The sequence below is a fragment of the Miscanthus floridulus genome, chromosome 7 (assembly GCF_019320115.1).
Source record: "Miscanthus floridulus cultivar M001 chromosome 7, ASM1932011v1, whole genome shotgun sequence".
NCBI classification, from domain to species: domain Eukaryota; kingdom Viridiplantae; phylum Streptophyta; class Magnoliopsida; order Poales; family Poaceae; genus Miscanthus; species Miscanthus floridulus.
This window is the reverse complement of record NC_089586.1, coordinates 30,103,132-30,112,672: the sequence shown is the minus strand read 5'-3', so window position 1 is coordinate 30,112,672 and position 9,541 is coordinate 30,103,132. Positions and strand designations below refer to the sequence as shown.

The window sequence follows — 9,541 nt, the reverse complement described above, 5'->3', positions numbered from 1 at the left end:
GCCATGGTGCCTAATATAGTAATACTTCATACTATGCTTATGCTTGTTGATCAGTATAAAAATTCCCATTAAATGTGTTTCCTGTAAATGAATTTAGATCAGTAACTCTTAGCTAATAATTTCAGTTTCTCATACCCATGTCGATGATATTGAGTTGGAGCTGTCCAGTTTCTGCAAAATAGAGCCACATTATCATCTCAATGTAATTGCTTTGTATTGAAGTTGGTTAGGTTAAGACCAAGGCTGTGTGAGCATTATGGTTAGAATGAACATCATTCTTTTAGGACATTTCTTATTAAATCATTTTGAAATTCATGTCTCTGTATTGATAGTAACGGGTTTCTCTCTTTCTGCACCTCAATCCAGCTACAACTAGGTTCCTTTTTCAGCCGTCCCTGCCTCATTAGCCTTCTAGTCCTTGAAACATCAACCCATTTCCCTGATTCAGCGTATACATTAGAGAGAAGAATGTAAATTGATGAATCATCTAGATCTAGCCATAGAACATTGTTAGCAGCAGTTTTAGCGTATACATTCCTAGTATATCCACCATGCAAGCAAAATGTTCCAGTTGAGGTTCCAATTTGTAGTGGCCAGTCATCAGATGGAAATACCGGAATCCATCATCTAGCAGACCAACATGGCTGCATGCCCGCAGAACTGCAACAAAAGTTGCATGGTTTGGCACAACATTTGCTTTCTGCATCCTCTCAAACATCTCTAGGGCTTCAAATCCCTGGCCATGGAGTGCATAGCCACATATCATAGCGTTCCATGATACAAAATCCAGTTTCTGCACCTTCTCGAACATTAGCAGTGAGTCTGGCACGTTCCCACACTTGGCATACATGTCTACAAGAGTGCTAGAGATATATTCGTCTCCAAGCATTTCCTATTTGATAATCTGACCATGGATCTATTTCCCTAACTTAATGGTAGCCAGATTAGCACAAGTATCAAGAACAGTGGCATAAGTAAAATGGTCAGGCTTTACACCCATAACTAGCATCTCTGAGAAGAATTTTTGTGCTTCTTCACTCTGTTTGTTGAGTGAAAAACCTGATATGATAGAGTTCCATGAAACAAGTTCTTGCCCCCTAATTCTGTCATGAAGTTTGCGAGCCTCTGTGATCATGCCACATTTGCAGTACATGTCAACAACAGTGTTTGAAACAAAAGCATCTAAACCAAGTCCAGACTTGATAGCTTTGCCATGAACCACCAACCCATATTCCAAAGATTGTAGACCTGCATAAGCCTTAAGAACACTACCGTACGTGAAATCATCAGGTTCCATACTAGAGCGCAGCATTTCATTTAGATGAGCTATAGTATCCTCATAACACTCATTTTGCTCGAGAGCTGCAATAATAGTGTTCCAAGACACCGAATCTCTTTGCTCCATCTCCTGGAATACAAGGTATGCTTCTACTAATGCTTTGCACTTCCCATATAGATCCAGAATTGCATTTCTAACACAAACATCCACATCAAAACCTGATTTAATCGCTAAGCAATGGACTTGTAACCCTTGAAAGTAGCCCTTAACCTCAGCACAAGCACTGAAAACACCTGATAAGCTAACTACATCAAAACCAATACCAGACTTAAGGTCGGCCAGCGCTGGCACACTAACATTGATAACTGAAAAGACTGCATCTCTTCTGCTGACTCCTCAGATGGCATTGCTACACATTCTTTTTCATCTTTTATACAGTTTATTGTGACTGTTCTCTATATAAGTGCATGTTCTATGAGTTTAGCACATTTACCTACTACTTCTGATGGTAGTATATTTCTGTTCTCTATATAAGTGCATGTTCTTGCTTATCTACACCTTGTTATTTATAGACTTACACAGTATATTTCTGTTCTTGCTTACCTTTTTTAGATAACAGGTTCCCTACTACTATGTTTCTGTTCTTGCTTACCTTTTTTATAGACTTACATAGTATATTTCTGTTCTTGCTTACTTCTGATGGCAGTATGGCAGCTGTTGCTTTTTTTGGAAGCAGTAGCTGCTGTTTTTTACCAAATCTCCCCTCTCCTCTATTTTTGCCATATTTCCTATCCTCTATGTTTGGGAAGCAGCAGCTGCTTGTTTTTACACCTTTTCCTCTCTGTGTTTGTTAAGTAGCTGTTGCTTTTTTTTTACCAAATCTTCCCTCTCCTCTCCCCTCCTTTGTTTTGTCGATGATGAAATTGTCTAAGTCCATACATTATATGGAATATGAGCTGATGATCAAGAACTTGTGAGGAACTTGGCATCATTAGTAGCCGCCCCTACATTACTTTCTCCTCTCTTCTCTGTTATGATGCCTTGATGCTCCAAGTTCAAGATTAGATGATGATTGACATGTTTTTGAGGCCTCTACCACTGCTACTTCTCATTTTTTTATATTGTTGTTTTATAGGACTACTTTGGTTTATAGACCTTTTTGATTTCTTATACCTTCTCGCGTACCTAAAGCACACTTTCTTGCATCTTTTAGAACAAAGCACGAAATAATGTCGCGGACAACAGACCGTGCAGCTCGATGCCCCGAGCATGATGAGCAGCCAACCCTTAAGGAGCAAGCACTAGAGGACCAGCTTACTCAGGAACAGTTCGATAATGAGGTAGAAAAGGATCTAGAAGTGATGCTTACTCAGGAGGAGTGTGACGAGGAGGAAGGCCCCGAAGGAGAGGCTGCTGAAGGCGAAGAAGAAGAGGATGATGAGTCAGAAGAGGGATATGAAAGTCTCGAGGATCCTTTCCCACCCGAAGCAAGAAGGAGGCCAACGGAGGAAGATTTGGACAAGGATTTTAACCCAAACGAGGAGGTAGGGAAGAAGCCTTAGCTTGTAAATTTTGCTAAAGCTTTGGCTGTGTTACCTCTGCTAACACTTTGACCTGTCCTATATATAGGTCCCTCCTGAAACTCAGAAAAGACGACGTCGACATCCGTGACATCTCGCTGGACACGACGGAGTAGAGGAAAGGTGAGCAGAGGCAACAACCACAGAGATGGATCACGATGCCTCTGCTCCACAAACTCAAGACACAACCACGACTACCAAGCCTAAGAGGAAACGAGGGGATCGAAAAGGAAATCTATATCCAGATAAGGCTTGCTTTGTGATAACGAAGGTTGGGCCAGCAGGGGAGATCCTTGAGCCGAAGGAATTAAGAGGACAATTTCGTAATGCGATCAGAGCCCTAGTAAGAGATAAATTGAACCCAGCAATCCCTAACTGGAAAGAGGTACCAGAGAACATAAAGAATGCACTATGGGATAGGCAGTTGAAGGTCAATTTTAGATTTCCAGAGGGTAAGCATGAATTGGTAAAAAAATACTATCGGGATGATGGGAGAGTCATTTCGACGTTGGAGGTCGAAGCTTAACACAAAGTATATCCAAAAGGGGTTAACTCCCTTCAACGAGTTCGGCAAAATAACTCCTAGTCAATGGGAGGAGCTCGTGGCTTAGAAGACTTCAGCGGAGGCATTGGAGCTCAGTGCTCGTAACACCGAGCTAGCGAAGAGGAACAAACACCACCATCATCTAGGCCTCGGTGGCTACTATGCCAAGGAAGAGCAGTTTAGGAAGATGGATGAAGAGGCCGCAGCTGCTGGGAATATCGATGTGATGAAGTTGAAGGTACGCTCAAGGAACTGGATATATGCGAGGAGTACAGAACCATCCAGCAGTAATCTTAAGTTTGATAAGCCTGAGACCCAAGAGGCGGTATCAAGGATACTGAAATATGCTAAAGACAAAGAGACGGGCTCATTCAATCCTTCCAGAGAGAGGGATGAGCTTAGCCTTGGCTTGGGAAACAAGGAGCACACAGGCCACACCAGGGGGCTAGGGAAAAGGATGACCTAGAAGCAAGGATTCGAAGAGGACAGGCACATGTACAAGAAACATGGCCAAGACCGGGAGACTAGTCTTGAGCTCCAAGTGAAGGCTCTAGTTGCGAAGGCGCTGGAGGAGCAAGGAATGTCTATAGAGCCACGTATATTAGTGATGCCACCAGGAGAAGTGGCATTAGTTACCAGCCCTCTAAAAGTTCCTAGCAGCCAAGGTTCCACTGCAGCCACAACCTTAGTCGATCTCATACAGGAACCTACTAGTTGCACCTTGGTGTTTCTCAACGGCCGGCAGAACATTGTGATGGAGGTGGCAACGGGTGTTGCACATCCTCTCGGTGGCTTACACCACAATAATAAGATATCGCCGGACTACACTAGGGTCAAGGTGCATACAGTGAAGCCAAAGTTCATGCAGTGGAGGATAGACTACGCAACTCCCGAGGGGCTGGTGTTACTCAGAGATGTTATGGGGCAGTTCATCCTCTGGCACAAATGGGACATTATATTGACTGCTTCTTCGCCGCCTCCCTCTCTCCCAAATTTGGAGCGAGTTGTTGAGGTCAGGGAGATTTTTCACCATCTCGTGACCCCCACATTCCTGAGATGCCACATTCTTCCCCGCCTCCTATCGAGCATGTACCTGATGAGATGCCACAACCTTCTCCAGCTCATACCGGGCAAGTGCATCATGAGATGCCATAGTCTTCTCAACAAGCACAACCGATACATGAACAACGAGTGCCTCCTGAAGAAGGTGATGCACAAGAAGATGAGGACATGCCTGAATGGGAACTCCGAAAGAAGATTCCAATCCACATAAGGCCAGTTTATGTTCTGATCAAAGACGTCTCGTCGGTGTCCAAGTGGTATTCCCATGATCAGTTCAAGCCTAAAAACCAAGTTAAAAAAGTCCCATCATGGGGTTCTGAGGAGGCCGTCAGTAGCAAACTTCACCAAATTGCAAAGCAGTATCCAAATGTTGATGCCATCAAATGGTCAAAGGATTGCCCGAAAAAATATGAAAGAGGCAAGCCCTTCCTACCAAACCGGGACATCCAGCGCCTACCACTTGGAATGAGAAGGTTCCATGATTGGTACTTGCGTGTTCTCCCAATGAGCATAGATATCATACAAGCATGCTTTCCCACCGGCACATTTGGAAGCCTAGCTGGGAAAATTGTCTTTGACTTCAATGACATGCACACATACTTTCACCTGGGAGAAATGGAGATGAATCTAATTCGCACGTGGTGCCTGTAAGTCCTTGTCCTCCCGATATGATATGAATATAATCTTTGAATTTTGTTGTAACTAACCCACGCTGTGATTTATAGAATGCAAGTGCACATTGTCAAACAAATGCCAAGTGTGAAAGCTGGGTATGTAGACCCTCAAGCTATAGCCCAAACAAATTTTAATTACCCTAAACGGTGGACACTGGATGCCAAAGAGCTAGCAGCTGCAAAGACTCTTCGGGAGAAAGAGCGCATCCGTAGTGCGAAGCTAAGGGAAGAGTCTCTTAAGGTTGCAGCATACATTGCCTTGGCTTTCAAAAATCTCCAATACCACTCTACTATATGGCTACCATACAACTTCGAGTAAGCTCAACTCTATACTTAAAGCTTTGTTCGATATATTTCATTCGATGCAAAAGGGCTTATCTAGTTCTATGATTAAATCCATGCAGCAACCACTGGATTTGTATAGCCGTCGACGTCGGGAGGAGCATGGCATGGGTCTTTGATTCATTAGATAAGGACACAGTGACATACAAGACTTCATATCAATTCTCAAGACGTATACATATCGACAATCCTCATTAGTTTGTATGTTTGTATACATACTTGTAACGTTCGCTTTTGGATACTAACAAGTTGTATTTGCTAAAATAATTCGAACAGGGCATTTAGGTTCTATGTCACTAATCATCATGGAAGGCATGATCCAATAAGGAAGGAAAAGCTGGCTTTAAAAACACTATGTGCGGTAAGTGTAACTTACTTCTTCAGTACTCTGTTACATGGCTGTCAAAAGCATTACTTAACATTTTCATATGCAAAACACACAGTGCCCCAAGCAGAAGCCTGGGAGTGTACATTGTGGATACTATATATGTTCTATGATGGGTAACACCGGTGCCTACAGGAGACACCCCTTAAGGATAAGTTTGAACCTCTTCACCCGTAGTATAAAAACTTCGTAAATGGTATAAAATACTAAACTAAAACTTGTTTTCTTGTAGTGGAGAGAAGAGAAAAGAATGAAAAGAGACCCATACAAGGATGACCAACTCTTAGAGCTCATCGGCGACCTTTGCAACTTCACATTAGACCAGATTGTACACGTCAGAGGCGCCTACCATGACCGAGAGTCTGACTTAGGTATAAATCCTCAGTACCAACACCTTCGTGAGACTGAAAGGCTAGCTCTAGGACGTTGATAACAATGTGTATGGAATTTGTATATTTAATGATGGATTGTATATATTCATGTGAATTGGGCTTGTAATTATAGTTTATAGAATACTCTTATGCTTGTAGTCGTGGTCGTGGGGTGTTCGGCAACGCGAACGTTGGTCACGGGGCGTTCGGCAACGCGAACGCTGTTCAGAACGTTGTTGTGGGACGTTCGGCAAAGTGATTTTGAATTGAAAATTTGATTTTTTTTTTGCGGGAAAACATACTTTAGGGGTAGTTCTAGATTGAATCACCCCTACAAATACCTATTTGTAGGGGCGGCTGGTACTACAGCCGCCCCTACAAATCTATTTGTAGGGGCGGCTCGTAATAAGAGCTGTCCCTACAAATATATTTATAGGGGCAGCTGGAAACACTAGCCGCCCCTACAAATCGATTTGTAAGGATGGCCTGAGAACCGTCTCTACAAATGCATGATTTATAGAGACCCTTGCGTAGAGGCGGCTGGACAAACCGCCCCTAGAAATGCTTTTTGACATAGTGAGTATGCGGTGCTCTAACACCCTAAAATTTGCTCTTTTCAAACAAAAATATAAATTGATTTAATTTTATATTTTGTGCTCATGAAATATAGGAAAAATAATATTTTTCATTATATTAAAATTCATCATAAGAAGTAGCAACATGGTTGTGCATACATACCGGTGCATTTGATTTATTGCTTGAGTGGTTTGAATCAAGATTCAAAATGGTTTGAATTGCTTTTGAAAATAAATTAAAAATGGCTTTGAAGTAAAGACAAAGAAAGAAAAAGAGAATTGGAAAATAAAAGAGTTTTTAAAAAATTGTAAAATTTATTGTTGGGAAGCTTACCAAAATTTCTTATTTTTATTTGAATTAGAAAGTATATTTGAAACTATATTTGAATTTGATTTTGATCATATTTGAATTTGGATTGAAAAAGAAAAATAGGAAAATGGAAAACTCTCCCTCTCTTCTGGCCCAGCAAGCCGCTCGGCCCTGCTCCTCCTCTTCTTCGCGCACCGTTTCCCTCTCTCTCGTAGGCAGCCCAACCCCGCTCAATGCCGAGCCGGCCCAGTAAGCAGTCGCGTCACCGTACCGCGCCTCTTTCCCGCGTGTGTCGTCGACAAGTGGGGCCCACGTGTCAGCGCCATCATCTCCTTCCTTGCATCGTCTTCCTCTCACGTCCACGCTGGACTCTGCACCGTAGCCGCATAGGAGTCCGACGCTGCCCCACCTCGTTCACCTTGCCGTGCGCGCCAAGATGCTCCCAAGGCCATAAATAGCAGCCGCCTCCCTATCGAGCTCTAGAGCAAGCTACATCCGCCAAGTCACCACGCTGCTATAACCCTAGCTGCCGCTACCACCATGCTCGCCTCGCAGTTCCACCGCTCTGCCGTCGTCCGAGACCGCTCGCCGAGCTTCGTTAGGAGGTAAGCAAGCAGATGGTACCGCGCTAGCTCTCTCTCTCTCTCCCTCTTGCCTTCTGTTACCGTAGTGCCGTCACCATTGTTTCATCGGAGTCCCGATCCACTCGATCGAGCTCACACGTGCCTCTGTGCCTTCGCTTGTCTTCCTGATCACCTAATCGAGTTCTACTCGCTCCGCTCTCCCTCCCCGTGCTAATCCCGTGGCCGATGATGCCCGGAATGTCGGATTAACGAACGCCAGTGAGGTCCTCTGTTCTTCGGCCATGGCGCCGCTATGGCGACCCTTGTTCCCCCATTTGATCTACACTGCTCGATCTAAGGTCAACGGCCTAGATTAGAAGATACCCCTTCGTCAGCTATTTTCGCAAAAGAGCCCTCGCATTTTTGTATAATAGAACCCACCATCCCTGTAATTTTGTTAAAGAGCCCCTGCCTTTTCTTTAAATAGTACCCACGGTCCTTTGCCAATTTAAATTCATATTTTATTTATTTTAAATTCAAAAATCAAGTTCCATCTATTTACAAAATTACCGCTATCTTTATTAGGCCATATCTTCCCCGTTTTAACTCTGATTTGACCCATTCAAGTTGCGTTAGATTCGTAATGGAGTAATCTACATGTTTATCTTACTGTTAAATATAATTTCAACTTTTAAAATTCATGGTTAGATTTAATCTATTATTTTAAAGAAAATCTTGTTTAATTCATAACTTTTTCATTATAGCTCCGATTAGAGTGATTTTTTGCATTTGTGTGTTCATAGCAACGCGTAGAACATCTTTAAAACCTTTTTACTTGTTGTTTATTATGGTTGGTGTACTATTCTAATTTAGTTCTATTATTTGCTTTGTGTATGATTGCATGGATGCTTGTGTGGTGCTTTATGATCATGTCCAGTCGGTGAGCTTTACATGTTGATCAAGGAGTTCCATTGAAGGTTTGGACTAGAAGAAAGATCTACGTCTAAGGCAAGTATAGCATGGGATCATCCTTGTTGTCCCATTAACCTTAATATCATTTTAATCATATGCATGTGTCTGCCTTGGCAACCGTAGCAAATTTTCTTAGCTATTTGATATCCTAGATTCCTTGTCACCTATGTGGTATTGCATTGGGTAGTATAATGCTAGTGCTCAACTAGAATCATGATCTTGTAACTTGACTAATGGTATATGCAATAAACACTAAAAGATGCTTTTTAGCAACATGGAATTAAGGGGACTAGAGCATTAGGTTGTTTTTATGGTGCTCTAGATTCCTCTTTCTAAGGACTTATCTGTAAGTGATCATCCAGGACTTATAGTACAGCTATAAGGGCTACATGGCTCTGGCTTTAGCTCAGTATGAGGACCTTTTTCTAGCTTGTTAGTGATTACCTTTATTGGCGTAAGAATGGCTTGACGAATCAGGTATAGTGTGGCCTCTGTCCCCTTGAGTATAGGTTGTGTATCATTGTGCCATCGGAAAAGAGGGCTCTACATCTGTTTGCCAAGTGATTCTAATGGCCCTAACTTGTTAGACAAACCTTTAAAAGGCTTCACGGTGAACCCTGCCAACCTCCTAGGTTGCGGGTTAAGAGGCTAGCGACCTCGGACGAAAGGGTAAATCACGACTTATAGTGAAAGTGTACAACATCTGTAAAGTATAAAACTGGTATATCAGTCGTGCTCACGGTCACGAGCTACCTTAGAACATTTATGGAATAGATGATCATTAATGGTTAATGATGATGAACACTGATGATACTGATGATAAAGATGCTCACTAATGAATATTGTTTATGCTATTCATTATTCAAGTTTACCTGATCATGTGT

General features: G+C 42.5%; 1 pseudogene; it reads right to left on the bottom strand.

The window, feature by feature from the left end:
* Positions 1 to 272: 272 nt before the first annotated feature.
* LOC136465290 (pentatricopeptide repeat-containing protein At3g02330, mitochondrial-like) lies at positions 273 to 2,062 on the bottom strand (annotated as a pseudogene).
* Positions 2,063 to 9,541: the final 7,479 nt, after the last annotated feature.